This window comes from Pinus tabuliformis, chromosome 5_1 (assembly GCF_031772625.1).
Source record: "Pinus tabuliformis cultivar Carrire ecotype Pingquan chromosome 5_1, CPIR1, whole genome shotgun sequence".
Taxonomy (NCBI): domain Eukaryota; kingdom Viridiplantae; phylum Streptophyta; class Pinopsida; order Pinales; family Pinaceae; genus Pinus; species Pinus tabuliformis.
Genome location: NC_142305.1, coordinates 665,726,869 through 665,742,207, shown reverse-complemented (window position 1 = coordinate 665,742,207; position 15,339 = coordinate 665,726,869).

Sequence of the window (15,339 nt, the reverse complement as noted above, 5' to 3'; positions counted from 1 at the left end):
AGAAAATGATCACAAAAAATAGGAGTAAAAAATAAAAAAGAATTGTAGCAAGATCAAAATGGGTGTAAATAAAAATCAACAATGACAATGGAATGCAAGTAATATCCATTTGAAAAGATACAACGTTTAGCAAGAAATGATCAAAGATATTTTGTTCCTTAATGAAGAATCCAACAAAAATTCGACAGGAAAATGGTTCCCAAGTATGAGAGTACCTTTCATGGTTATTGAATAACAAGAAAAAATTATGGAAATAAAGCTGCAATTTTAAAAGTATGCTTTAGAAATGGGAAAATAAGAAATCGGAGAAAAAAATCTTGTCAGGCAAATAGGAAATCTGCTAAATTGAAAAGAAATTTTCTTAGGGACAACAATTCTCTTTCCCATTTGTTTGATCTAATTAAATGTTATAAATACCATAATTATGGGCATAAGGAAATTGAATGTAATATTAAAAAATTCATCCCTTCTCATGAGATCAAGAAAGCTAATAAACCATAGGTATAGTAGCAAAAAAGGAAAGAAACTAATGAAAAATGTAGCATTGTGTTATATGCAAAAAATCATGGCAGTCATTTGTATGCAAATAGTGGGTGTTCAAATCATATGATAGGTGTTATAATTTTGTTTCTTCCTTTAAAAGGACATGAAACATGCAATGTCAAATTTGGAAATGATGCTCCAGGAAAAAACATGGGAAAAGGCATAGTTAGCCTGATAAATGGAAAAGGAAAAGCTAAGAATGTGCTCTTTATAGATGGACTCAAACAAAACCTATTGAGAGAGAGTCAAATGTGTGATTAGGGATATTATGTCCTTTTCATCTCCAAAGGATTTGAAATAAAATCATTAGGAACAGGAGAAGTAGTGGCCAAAGCTACTAGAAAAGAAATTGATATATACATTTTAAATGAAGAGAATGTGAAATCTTGTTGGGGGCAGTATGATGAGAGTTAGTTATGGCATAGAAGGTTAGGACACCTCAAATTTCACTATATGTGAATCCTAGAAAAAAGGAAGTTGTAAGGGACTTGCTGAACATCTCTAAACTAATTAACAAATTTTGTAATTTATGCCAAGTTGGTAAGCAAATTCGAGTGCCCTTCAAGAGCAAAGAAATTGCTTCCACCAAGCCTTTACAACTAGTCCACATGAACTTACGTGCTCTCACAAGAACTCAAACTCCAAGTGGTGAGCCATATTTTATGTTTATTATAACATACTTACTTAGGTTGCATCTTAAAAGAAAAGTTAGAAGCATTTGAAAATGTTAAAATCTTTAAAGCCATGGTTGAAAATGAAATTTAATGCAAATTAAATTCTGTAAGATATGACATGGGTGGAGATTTTACTTCTAACGACTCTGATGATTAATGTAAGGAGCATGCAATAAAGTGGAAATTTACCATTGTAAATACTCCACATCATAATGGTGTGGTTGAAAAGGAAAATAGGTCAATATAGAAATTGGAAAGAGCAATGATGGATGGGATAAATATACAAAATAGGTTTTTGGTTAAAGTTATTCATATACCAATCCATATTCTAAATAAATCTCACTTCAAGACAAATAGTGACAAGAACCCCTATGAACTGTGATATGGAAAACCAGCAATGGTAAAGCACTTCTAAGTCTTTTGTAGCAAATGTTACATTAAAAATAATGATGATAATATTCATAAGTTTGAGAAAAAATTAATTGAAGGAATATTTCAAGGATATTCAACTAAGATGAAGGGTTATATATGTCACAAGGACAACTCAAGGAAAACAATTGACAACATTGATGTAAGATTGGATGAGTTTATTCTTCTAAAACACAAGAAACCACCATATATCTTCCCAAATGAACAAGAACACAATGAAGATGATGATGAAAAGGATAGATATGAAGTCAATGAAGAGGAAGAGATTCATCATCCAAAACATCCCTGAAGGTATTTACAAAAGCATCATGCATCGAATCATATCGTTGGTAATTTGGATGTAGGAGTCCAAACTAGAAGAAGAGTGATGAATTCCACAAATCAAGCACATGTTGCAATGATATATCTAATTGAGCCAAAATATTTCTCTTAGGAAAGCCAAGATGAACATTGGGTAAATGCTATGAATGAAGAACTAAATCAAATTGAGAAAAATCAGACTTGGGAATTGGTTCCAAGACCAACAAAAAAAATAGCATTAGCACCAAATGGGTTGTCAAGAATAATTAAATGAGGATGGAGAAGTAGTGATAAATAATGGAAAATTAGTATATGAAGACTATGCTAAGGTTGAATTCTTATATTTTGATGAAATTTTTTCTCTTGAAGCTAGATTAGAGGTTATTAGAGTGTCTTTAGCATTTTCCAGTCACAAAAAATTCAAGGTATATCAGATGGATGTGAAATCAACTTTCTTGAATGGTGAACTTGAGGAAGAGGTTTACATTGAAAAACTTGAAGTTTTTCATTTGTTAGAAAACATTGAGGGAGTATGCAGGTGGAAAAAGGCATTATATGGAATTAAACAAGCACTTAGGACATGGTATTCCAGATTAGATAAATATATGCTACAACATGGATTGAAAAGAGGAGCAAAAAACACCAAATTTTATATTTAATCTAAAAATGAAGATATTTTAATTATTGTCATTTATGTTGATGACATTATTTTTGGTAGTGATGCACATGCATTAAGTCAAATGTTTGCAACTGATATGCAAGATGAATTTTAAATGTCCATGCTTAGGGAAATTTCATTATTTCTTGGGCTACCTATTACACAATGAACAAGAGGGATATTCATCTCCCAAGGAAAGTACCTCAAAGAAGTGTTGAAGAAATTTGGAATGGAAGAATGCTGACTTTTTAGTACTCTAATGGTAATTATATGTAAGCTCAGAAAAGATGATGAGTCACCAGAGGTAGATCAAACAATGTACACATCAATTATCAGTATCCTCTTATATTTAAGAGCTTCTATATGATAAATTATGCAAGTTGTTGGTGTTTCTTCTCGATATGAATCAACCCCAAAATAAAGTCATCTCTTAGTAGCCAAAAGAATATTCAATTACTTGGGAGATATAATGGATTATGAGTTATGGTACCCATGATGTAAAAATTTCTTATTAATTGCATATAAATATGTTTATTGGGATGGAAATAACTTATGCAAATCCTATTCCCATTATCTGTGATAATGCAAGTTCGATAACATATCTAAGAACCATTTTTTGCATTAAAAAACCATGAATATTACCATAAAGTACCACTTCCTCAAAGAATAGGTTTCCAATGGCATATATTTCCCAAAAATAAAAAGTTGTTAACATATTTACTAAGCCTCTTTCTCAAGAACCTTTTGAGTATTTAAGGCTAAATTTGGGAGTAATTTCTCTCTCCTCTCTTAACTAACCTTATTCACAAGGAAAGAGGGAAGTTGCCAAATAAGTGTAGGCACAGTTGAATAACATAGATCAAGCTTAGGGTGAGATGAAAAGTCTACAAGCATAGAGTAAAATTCTAGGGAATTCTTAAAACCCTTGCCATTGATGTCAAAGGGGTGGGGGGGAGTGGGCAAACATTGGCATGATGTGATGACTTGTGGTTATTGATATGAAGATATTCAATGGGAGAGGACGTAAGAATTGGCAAGGTATGATGTAATATGGTTATTGGATTCTTAAAAGAAAAGGGCAAGAGTGATAAAAATAACAAAATTGGATAATGTGTAACTAGTAGCAGGATTAGTGTGTCCAAATGATGGAGTTTCCATCAATGACCCACAATTTTTGGTAGCAGTGTTTGGTGGTATTACCATCATTGTCAAAGGAGAAGATTATTGTGAAAAGTGTTTTCATTGATGTTAAGTCTAGTCATTAATTTCAAGTGAATATAAGTTCAGGGGAAGTTTTTTTGTGATTATTACTAAATAGATGTATTTAGGCATGTAGGCATTTGGGCGTAGAGCACACATTCCTTAACCAAAAAACATCTAGATAATGGATTGAATAGAAAATGCGGAATAATGTAAATAAACCAAATTTCATAAGTTGTGAAGCTAAGTTCCTTCGTTTCTATATGCACTACAGAGATAAGGTCTAAGGGGCAATGAAATGAACAGGTTAAACACTCTAGGTCTAAATGGTGGTTATAGCCCGTTTTTTTTCAAATAAAAGATGCTACTAGCAAAAAAGGTGTGAAAGAAAATTTGGCATTTGAGAGACAAAATTAGAAAAAAAACGATTACAATTAAATACACAAATTTCAACAAACAATTTGAAGAAGTTAGAGTTGTGATTTTGAAGAGCATGCCTAAAATAACATGTAGGGAATGAAAAACTAGCTGTTTTGATCCAAACAGAAAACAAAATTGATGTTAATTGTAGAAACACATGTTAGCCGATTGAACCACTAGAGAATGCATAGATGAAAGGAACTTAGTAGTAGATGTCATCAATAGTTAATATAAAACAAATCTAAAGCCTAACTAGAAGCTAAAATATAAAATAGTGAATCAGCTAACAAAGGAAGTAGCTATGCATGTGAATAAATTTCATATTTGAAGCTATGAAAGCAGCATGAACATGGTAGAGAATGTGAACTGAACAAGTAGAGGAACAGAGACAAATATCCATGGGTTGGGTTGAAGAGTAGATTTGAGAAGGAGAAATTGATGAAATAATATTTTATGAAAAGGAAGCCTCAGATATGAGTTTTAAAATTTATGAAATAAGGATATTAAAGGATGTGTAGGTAGGTGCTTGCATAATAGGGAGTTGGTGCCTATAAAAATCAATAAGTTGTTTCTTACAAAAGATAAAGGAGGTTGGAGCCTTCTGTAGGTTATATCCTACATAAATTGATGTCATTTTAATTTGGAGCTATATTTTACATGATAATAAAAAAAATGTATGGTTTTTCGGAGTTGGATTTCCATATTAATTTCTCGTGTCTAGAATTTGTGAGATTGGTATGTTGTTATTTACTACTATGTAGCTAAGTATTTTTATTTTGAGTAAGTAATTTTAAAATTTTTAAAATATTGATTCACCCCCATGCATAATATTTTTCTATTTTCTAATAGAAAACACTTTCCCTTTGTTTTTGATTGGTTGAGATTGCATCAGGTGAAGGGAAAAGAGAACATGAAAATCAAGAAGAGTTGAAAACTAGGAATATGATCTTCCAAAAAAATTATTTAAAAAAAGGGCATATTTAGATTGTATAGCTCCACATTTGATGAAAAATGTTGTATCTTAGGAAAATGGATACATTTTTTATGAAATGAAAGACATTCTTAGCCTAAAATTATGTTCTATATGTAATGGAATAGTTTATTTAGGCAAAAATACTAGAAAAATAGTAGATATCATAACTATGGAAACCAAAGCTTTGATATCTTAATTACCAACAAAAGGAGTTCTGCAAATAGACTATGATACCATGTCAAGGTTTTTTGTTACAAAAACACTCATAGACATTAGTAAAATTCCAAATCCTTACCACTACCTTTTGTGGGAAATTAGTCCAATGTTCTCAACAGGGCCCCTAGTCCATGTAATTAATTCCCAATGAGGTGATTATGAAAATTACTCCAAAAGAACATGCATTGAAACTAAGATAATCATCAATATATCCATATCCACAAATATCTCAAGTGGTTATAACAAATTTCCAATAGTTAGGAGGTTTCAAAAAGATCTCTAAAATATCTAAGATATGTGATAAAAAAAATCTTACCAACTGGTACAAGATTATTCTACATCTAGGTTATTTGAATGATCATTTGAAACAATCATCAAATATTCGATGTTTGAAGAGGAAATTCGAAATTGGAGCTAAGTGATTAAAAATTTAATTATTGAAAGCTCTCAATGTTCTTGTAATCATCAATAAACTAACCAAAATTGTTAAAGATTAGCGAAAGTATGTTAATTTTCTAATATATAGTCATAATTTCAGTTAAAAATAAATTCATTGGGTAACATTGAGCCTAATCCCACATATAAGTATAAAAATGGAGTAAAATAATCTTATGGGAAATTGAAAAAGGATTATAATCAAGGGAAAGGTTATGAAACGATGCTAGTAAGGATGTGAAAAGATAACAATTTTTTAGCTCAACATTCCCCCAAAACAAATATGTTACATATCCTCATGCAAACTTGTATCTCCATGTTGTCAATTGGGCTTATCCCAGGCAATTGGGAGGAAAGAATGGAATCCTCCCCACCTAGGTTCACTTCCTGCAAGTGACATGATGGATGTTAAAAGCATTGAAAGTATATGTATGTTCCTCATATGGTATATACAACGTTGCACCTTTGAAGAAATAAAAGTTGTATCTCCGTACAACTGATTTTTCTGAACTTTTGTAATTGCGTATTCCTCTAAAAAATTGGGTAGAAAATTATAAAAAATTGAGTTGTGAGCTTCTTGTGGCTAGTTCTTATATAATAACCACAAGTTTTGTAACTATGAATTTTGTGTGGTAACAATTACCTATGAAGTTGTTCTCTTTTGTTATAACAAAAAATCTCATGCTCTATCCAATATTAAAATTAGCACAAACTTGAAAAGTAAAGCATGTTGATGCATCCATACTTATAATCTCAATATGATGGATCCTTCTTACAATTTTCCTTAACCATTTAAAAGGATTCTGAAAGACATATCAATCCCTAAATAATTTGCAATAAAGTACCCTTCTAGATATTCTAAATCCTATAGGCGACAAATTGCATAAGAAGCCATTATAGTTATGAAGAATAGTAGATTTCTCTTAAGTACCATCTTGGAATTTGATTATTTTTTATGAGCATGTTATTTCACCATAATACTCCTCATAAGAAATTAGGAATACCAAATTTGTACGTTTGAAATTATAAGAAAATTATTATGTGCATTTTGTTAAAAACAAAGTGCTCAAAATTACTAATTTGTTATAATTTATTTGTTTCTATAAGTGAGGCATTAAATCACACTAAGTTTATCTCTATTTGATAATGTTCCATATATAGTTATCTTCAACCTCAAATTTTCCCAGAATGCATATCCTTTTGTCTTTGTTCATGCGTCTTTGATAATAGCAAAATCTCCTTTTGGCTAGAATTCCTCTCCATTAGTGTGCACAATGGTTCCTCCTTCATAACAAGATTTTGTTATTCTCATATGCAAAACTTACAACAAAATATATTCTTATGTGTATGAAAAGTCTCATAATGTTTTTTGTCACAAAATTTGAACACATTCTTATATTCACTTAGTGATTTTCCCCATTTGAGCCAAATTGTACAAGGTTTCCCAAATGCAAAAAAATACAAACCCTGAGCTAAAATTGAGAATTTTGAGTTTAAAATTGTGCAATTTTACCCTTTTTGCATTCATTCAACTCTATATTTTCATTGTGATAAAGGAAACAACTTGTGTAAAATACATGAATTCTAGTTTTTCTTACATAATGGTTAAAGTATTTAAATTTACCTTAAAAGCATCCCTGCATACTCCTCCTTGTGCATATTATAATAAATTTGTAGAAATTATTACCTAAATTATTATATTGGGCACAAAACTGATGCCTTTATTTTTCTTGATTTGACCTTAGTTATATGCACATGGCTTACAAAAAGTTCCCTTAGAAAATATTTGATAGTGTTAGATCAATTGCATTGACCATGGTCTAATTTGTAGTGTTATATCAATTGCATTGACCATGGTCTAATTGGTGGCTATCAATCATTTTTAGGAATATTTGGTAGGAACCACACCATGCCATGAAGATCATGGAAAACCTCCAGGTGGTTGATTTGAATTTCAATGGGTATTTCTATGCAAACTAATAACAAATTAGAGGATATGGATTTTGTATAACAAGTAATTTTCAAGTAGTTTGAAACATATGTGTACTTTAACTAGCTTTTTCTCATACCAACAATTTACCTCCTTTACATGTTATAGTTGTCGAAATATCCCCATAGTATTTAAATCATGCCTTAATTTCCATATTTAGATTTGGATTTGGAGTTAACAATGTAAACTTTGAAACCAGAACTGTACTGATTACCCCTTTTTTTGAGGTATCAAAAAAATCAACCGATTTTGAAAAGTGTTGATTCAGAATATATATATATATTTGAGCATTATTTTTTACACTTTAAATTTTATTATGTACATTATTTTTAAAATGTTAGTGATTTTCATGTTGGTTTTGAAAAGTGTTGATGTAGCATCAACCCTTTTTTTAGAAGACTTATTTTTTGACTTTAAATTTTCTAATTTATTAAGTGTGGATAATTATTTTGTAGATTTAACAATTTTTGAAGTAGTCATCTTCTTCATATTTTTTTTTTTTTTCTTTCCATTTTTTTTTTGTAGTGAGATCTTTATTTTTTGTGTAGTTAAAAAAAAGGTCGATATTTTAAAGTTTTGATTTTCTATATATTTATATATAGTTAATTAATATTTCAATGTGCATCAAATAATTGTCCCTAAAAAAACAATAAATTTTAATAGTTGACATAAAAATACACATTTTGAGATTTTTTTTGCTAAAAATGACATGTCAAATAAACAATTTTTATAGGAAAAATTTCACATAAAATGGTTAAAAATTAGCATTTTTTATGAATCTCATGTGAAAAAATAATAATAATCATAGTTCTTTTTAAAACGTGACGATTCACATAAAAATTAAAGTGAAAATCACATAATACAAATATTAAACATATAACAACAATAACTGAATACTTATTCTTCTCATAAACTCTCAAAGTCAAAACAATACAAGTATAGGTAATTAATAGCTATAAAAAATGAATTTTATTTCCAAGCATAAACTAAATTTAATAAATAATATCAGGTAATCCATATTCGTCATCTTCTAGAGTTTCATCATTGTCTTCTTCCATAATATTTTCTACTTCAATTTGGTCATTTTTCTCTTCTGATGGATCTTTGATGTCTCCGAATCTCCAAATGTATGCCTTTCCAATCATTCCATCTAATAGTGGTTGAGTTTCCTTTCCTTTTTTTCCAAGATGTGATTCATTAAAATGCCCTTTCCTAAAACCAACTTCTTGCATTGCATTTGGAATAAATTGAAGAGCATTAATTCTTTGCTAAATAAATTTGCACTGTACTCGGCTTTTTTCATTGGCAATGCAATTTCTTCCTTTTTGTAGGCAACATGCTAGTGTTGTACCTAATCATCAAGTACAAAAGAAATAATTAATTAAATTAGTATAAACACATAAAAATAAAAAAGAAGATATTGAAATTCAACTTTATATAATAAAACTTACCTGACCCTGAGTATAAACCAAAAACCCAATCTCCTTCATTTGAACCTAAATCTATAAGATAGTTATTCAATGACTGTGGTTATTGATAAATGTTAACTATCTCTCATTTTCTTCTTTATCTTCATATGTTAGGTTTTTTACAACAACATCATGAACTAGTACTTGGCCATGACTCTTTCCATATACTAGATTTAGAAGCATGGGCTTATAGTCCTCATGTTTTGTCTAACATTCAACATGGATGAACTCACAATAACTTATAATTGGTTGATCTTCGTGGTTCATAAGATTTGACTTTTGCCTGTAACATGAAATAGTAAAATTTTAATTAACTTGTACATAAATGATTTTTTTAACATTAATCAAACATACAATTTCAACGTCTTACCATGTAAGTTGCATCCTTGAGTTTGATTTTCCCTTGAAGCTTGTCAATAACATTGCAAATTGTGTGTCTGAATAAAATGTCGCAAATATCCAAAGTGGTGATGTTGTGACTTCTATAAATGTTGAAACCACTTTACTAAAGTATTGATAAGTATAAGGGTCACTATCATATTCAATGTTGGGATATTGAAACCATGAGTAATATCTACAATAACTAGGGAATAATCCCTTTTAGGTATGATTTTTCCAATGTCTTCACAATCACCTTGTAATTTTTGATATTGGATAGTATCGAGCCCATTACAAACGAAATGAGTAATACTAGGATCAAGTTCAACATTACTAATACGCTGCTTTCTCATCATTTCCATCTTAATTTTTTCAATAAAGCTTCTGAAACTATATGGTGCTCCATTCGCATCCTTCTTCATATCTAATGAAATAAACAAATATATGTATAAGTTATAAAATAAAAAATAGTATACACATGAATAAAATTGAATGTATAAATCAACATAACTTTTTAAATGTAGGATAAAAATATGTTGCATACAACATCATCCCAACTATCTTCATTCAACAATTTAACCATTTGTTCTTGTATTCTCATGTAAACCTTGTGACTGAATAAATAAATAAAAAATGTTAATATAATGATATGTATAAAAAATACTATGAACAAAATTATGTTATATTTAAAAGAAACCTATAATCTAGAAATAAGTAAAAATAATTCAACAAACTTAATTTTGAAATTCTTCACACATTTCGTCCAATGATAATTCACCTGACTTCACATGAGAAAATATTGTTTTGACAAGATTTTCATCCTTCACTCCTTGCAAAGCTCTCCAAGGTGGGATAGTCATATCGTCTAGAAGGGGCTTCATTTCAGGACCTAATTTACTGTTGCTACATATCAATGGTTTAGACTTTTTGACCTTCTGGTTTTTTATGCCAATGTTCTCCCACATGTCAAAAATATCATTAATAAATTTCCATATCTCTCTAGTTCTAATTTCCAACTGGAAAATGTTATCCATACCTCTGAACATTTCATAATTTACTTTTCCACCTTTTGAATTGATTTTTTCCTCAATTTGATAACCTTTTTCCATAAAACATTCCTTTCAAAAGTTTAGACTAACCTTTGTCTTATCCCCACCACATTTTTATTTAAATTCATTATGAATAAATCTAACCCTTTGGATGAAATTCATAGAAATCCTATACTCATTATCTGTATTATGATCCCATGCCAATAACTTTCCTTATGTATATGTTAAACCAACATAAATGATACATTTCATTTTTTCAAAATGCGGGTTATTGGGATATTCATCCATTGCCTTTGAGCTTCTATAAAATGATTCCCCCTCTAGTACATAATATTTGTATTCAAAACATTTTTATCTATCAAATTCTTCCTTGTTGCAAACTTGAATTGGATCAACAAGAAGCACATAATCAACCACATGAACATATGGATTGTAACTCATCAATTTTTGCAAGTTGTGAACATGCACGTGGTGTGGCTTTCTAATTTGATATTTAAATTGTCCTTCATTTGTCTTATAGATTTGGCTAATATTAAGTTGAAATATATGACCACCCTCAATTAAGTTAATCTTCGTCAACTGATGTCGAATGGAATTTTGTGTGGTTTTAATAATTCCATCCTCTAAATATTCTCCTGGTGTAATGATTTCCTTGCTTCTTTTTGAGTTTTCATTAGGATATTTACTGTGTAGGTTTTAACCTCATACAAAAATTACCTGGATATGAATTCTAAAAAATAGAAAATAAACAAAGGTGAGAGAATAACACATAAAACAAATATACACAAAGATTTTCCCCTGGATCCCAAAACTGGGACTACCAACTTGATTTTTCATTATGTTCCTTTCATATGTTACAATATATATATATATATATATATATATATATAGATATATATATATATATATATATATATATATATATATATATATATATATATATATATATATATATATATATATATATATATATATATATATATATATATATATATATATATATATATATACACACACATGCCAAAGCATCCAATACCATGGACCGAAAACCATCGCGCCCAAAACCATGTGTGAAAACCATGCACAAAACCATAGGTAAGTTCCCCCACCTAATATAGGGTCTAAAAAAATCTTCTCGGGGTGCCACCCCGGACACCATGGAGGGGGGCTACCTGCCCCCCTCAAATCCCCTAGACAAGGGGGGCTGCCACCCCCCCTGTGACCACCCCGCTGCGCAATCGCCGCAACGAAGGGGGGTTCCACCACCCCTCTAACGCCCCAGTTAACTATTCGTGGAAAGAATATAACATAACCCAACACACTATTGGCTATGCTTTTTTCAGAATGATCAATTTTTAATTTCTTCCTCCTATTGATTATCATATTTTCTTTTACATAAGCAATCTCCTCATCATCAACTATAAGGGAGACATTCTTGGGCCTTTTGCTTTTGATCTTTTATGGCTCTTTTCCTTTCTAACATGAGTTCTAGTCTCATCCTCAGTAATGGAAACATGTTCTTTAGCTTCAACTTCAAATTCCTCATCTTCAAAAGTAACATGTGTGGCTTTTCTATATTGATCCACTATAGGAATTCTTTGTTAATCCCTTGTATGTAGTCTTGTAGCATCATGAAGTACTTTTTTTTTGCTTGTATGCCATACCTTCTTCTAAACTTGAGTAGAAACTACAAACAACATTCATAATATGTCACTCTATAAAATAAATTCCCACCTAACATAATTGACCCTCAGTAAAATTCTATAAAACAAAATATAATATGTCAATAATAACTAAGTTATAAAAAATATAATGATACAGTTACAATAACGCAAAACAAATAAATATAAATAACAATAGTTACGATATTTTGTGCAATGTCATTTATGATTTGTTTACATATCCTTGTAGAATCATCCGTCGTGTCATACATCGATAATGAAAAATGATATCTAATATTCTCATGTGACTTGGGCGCTTTTGTAAGTACATAAACAACTTCAGTATCTAACATCAAACATATGTCTAGTACTTTTCCCAGCACCTCATAACTTCGACCATCATAAATCATACCAATATATAGAAATATCTGAATACCTTCTTCACCTTATCTATCTTTGACAAACCATGCAAATTTTGTACATTTCACTTATCAATTCTTCCAATAAGAAATCAACTTATTTTCCTTTGAGGAGCCACTTGCTCGATTTTTAGTCATTAGCTCTGGCCAGGTTTGTTCAACAATATTTTTTGAGGGTCCACCTCTAGCTCTAAATGTTTGTAACTACTGTCTTTGGTCGGGAAATATCCACAAAAACCTTCCTTGATGCCATTTTCTTGAAATATATATATATATATATATATATATATATATATATATATATATATATATATATCACAAAAAACCAATATCCTAAGTAAACAAACAAAAAAAACTAAAATTTAAAATTGAAAAACACTAGAAACATGCATAGTGACCCCCACGTCAAGTGAGTTGTTAGGTTCATTTAGGCTACAAAAAAAATCATTCCTTCAATTTTTTTTTATTTTTTTTACGTGTTTCCCTCGGACCCCACCTACTAGGGAGCCACTATTCCACTAGTGGGCATGCCCTCCTGGGGCACAACAGACCTTTCATAGGTAGGAGGTTGTTGTGCCATGGGCAGGTGCGCCCGACCGTGGGTGTGCCTGCGCGTGACACATTAGTCATGCCTCCTTGTGCCGTGACCGAACATGCCCACGGATGGGCATGTACACGCAAGGGAGAGTGGCCCCTACGCTTCAACAGACTATTGTTGGCACATAAAAATGATTTTGTTGGCTTAATTTATTAATTCGAAATTTAGGAAATTTTTGAAACTAGGTAGACTTAAGTTCAAATCTCACTGAGTGAAGGTCTTAAATCCCCATAGGTTTACTAGTAGTTAGATGTTAGATGGGTTGTTATGTTCATGCAATATACCAGATAAAAACCTCATTCCATTATTTTTTTTAACATTTACTTAACGAAATATAGATTAGTTTTCAAAATTAAAAATTAAAATAAAAATTCACATGGGCCAGGCTTAGGCATAGGACTCGTGTTCCTTGGGTGGGCAATCGTACAATGGACTGTTTAAAAAAAAATGGTTTGTTCTAATATAACAAGCTATTTTCCAAAATTCCTCATTGGATGGTCGAAGTAGAAGGGAAACTAAATTTTGAAATGTGACAATCTCTCGTTGAATGTGTTTTCGATGACAATGTAGCTACACAAAATCGCTCCAGGATTTCTAATGAAACCTCGAGAAGTCTTGATGTGGTGTGACGAATAGTGATAATGAAATTTATTATATAGAGGAAATTATGGAATTGTTGTGTCACTTCTTGAATGTGGTATTAAAAAGAAAATTATGAAAGCTTAATATATAGTTAATATTATGACGATACACTAATTTATGTTACATGTGGGATAAAAGATATAATAAAAAAATAAATATCAATTGTATAGTAAATGTTATATAATTTAAGTAAAATATTAATTTAAGTAAAAGATTTAGTTTAATTTTGAAGGAATGTATTAAACGAAAATTGTGTGGAAAATTTGAATGGAAAATAGGGTCAAAATTTTAGTAGAATTTTTTCAAATAAATTGTAGAAGAAAATTTTGGGGGGGAATACTTCAAACGAAATTTTTGGAGAGAAAATTATCGGCCAAATTTTTTGGGGGGAAACTTTGGAGGGTAATTTTCATTATTTAAGCTATATATTATCATTAGGAGAGAGTGCATTTGTATCATTCAACCTCTTCTATTTGAAAGTCATGGATTCTTTTGATAGTGAATTTTCTCTTTTTGAAGCATCAATATCTTTGTCGTGTAACTACTCTATTCATATTTATGAATATAGCGAAAATTATTTCACTATCAATAGAGAGTCAAATATTCCACTTATTCCTAATCCTAAGGACTATGAGAGAAGCACTAACGAAGGGAAGGATGAAGAATTTCAAATAAATAGAGAGTCACACTTTCCACTTAGTCCTAATCGTATGGACTATGAGCGTAGCAGTGATGAAGGGAAGGATGAAGAATTTCCAATAATTGAGAGTCACATTTTCTAATTAGTCCTAACCTAAGGACTATGAAAGCAGTAGTGACAAAGGGCAGGATGAATAATTTCCAGTAAATAGAGAGTCATGTTTTCCAACTAGTCTTGATCCTAAGGACTATGACACTAGTAGAAAATGGATAATTAATTACTAAAAAAATGACTAAAATATGCATATAAATGACTATTTTCCAGTCAGTGACCAATAGTAGCTAATTTACAGTATCTTATAATGCGACCAACATTTAGTCTTTTTAACTTAGTCATTAATTGGTTGTCTCAATTTTATCGATTAGTAGTATATTTATTCATAAATTTGGTCATTAATTTAGTCATTAATTTTCACAATTAATGACCAAATATACAAGAAAATATATTACTATATGATCGCGCGAGAAAAAAAATTAATGACCAAAATTTTGGTCGTGTTATAAACTATTTTAAATTAGCTACTAATAATCATATATACAAATATTTTTCATTGTTTGAAACCCATTAATGACCAGAGAAATATGA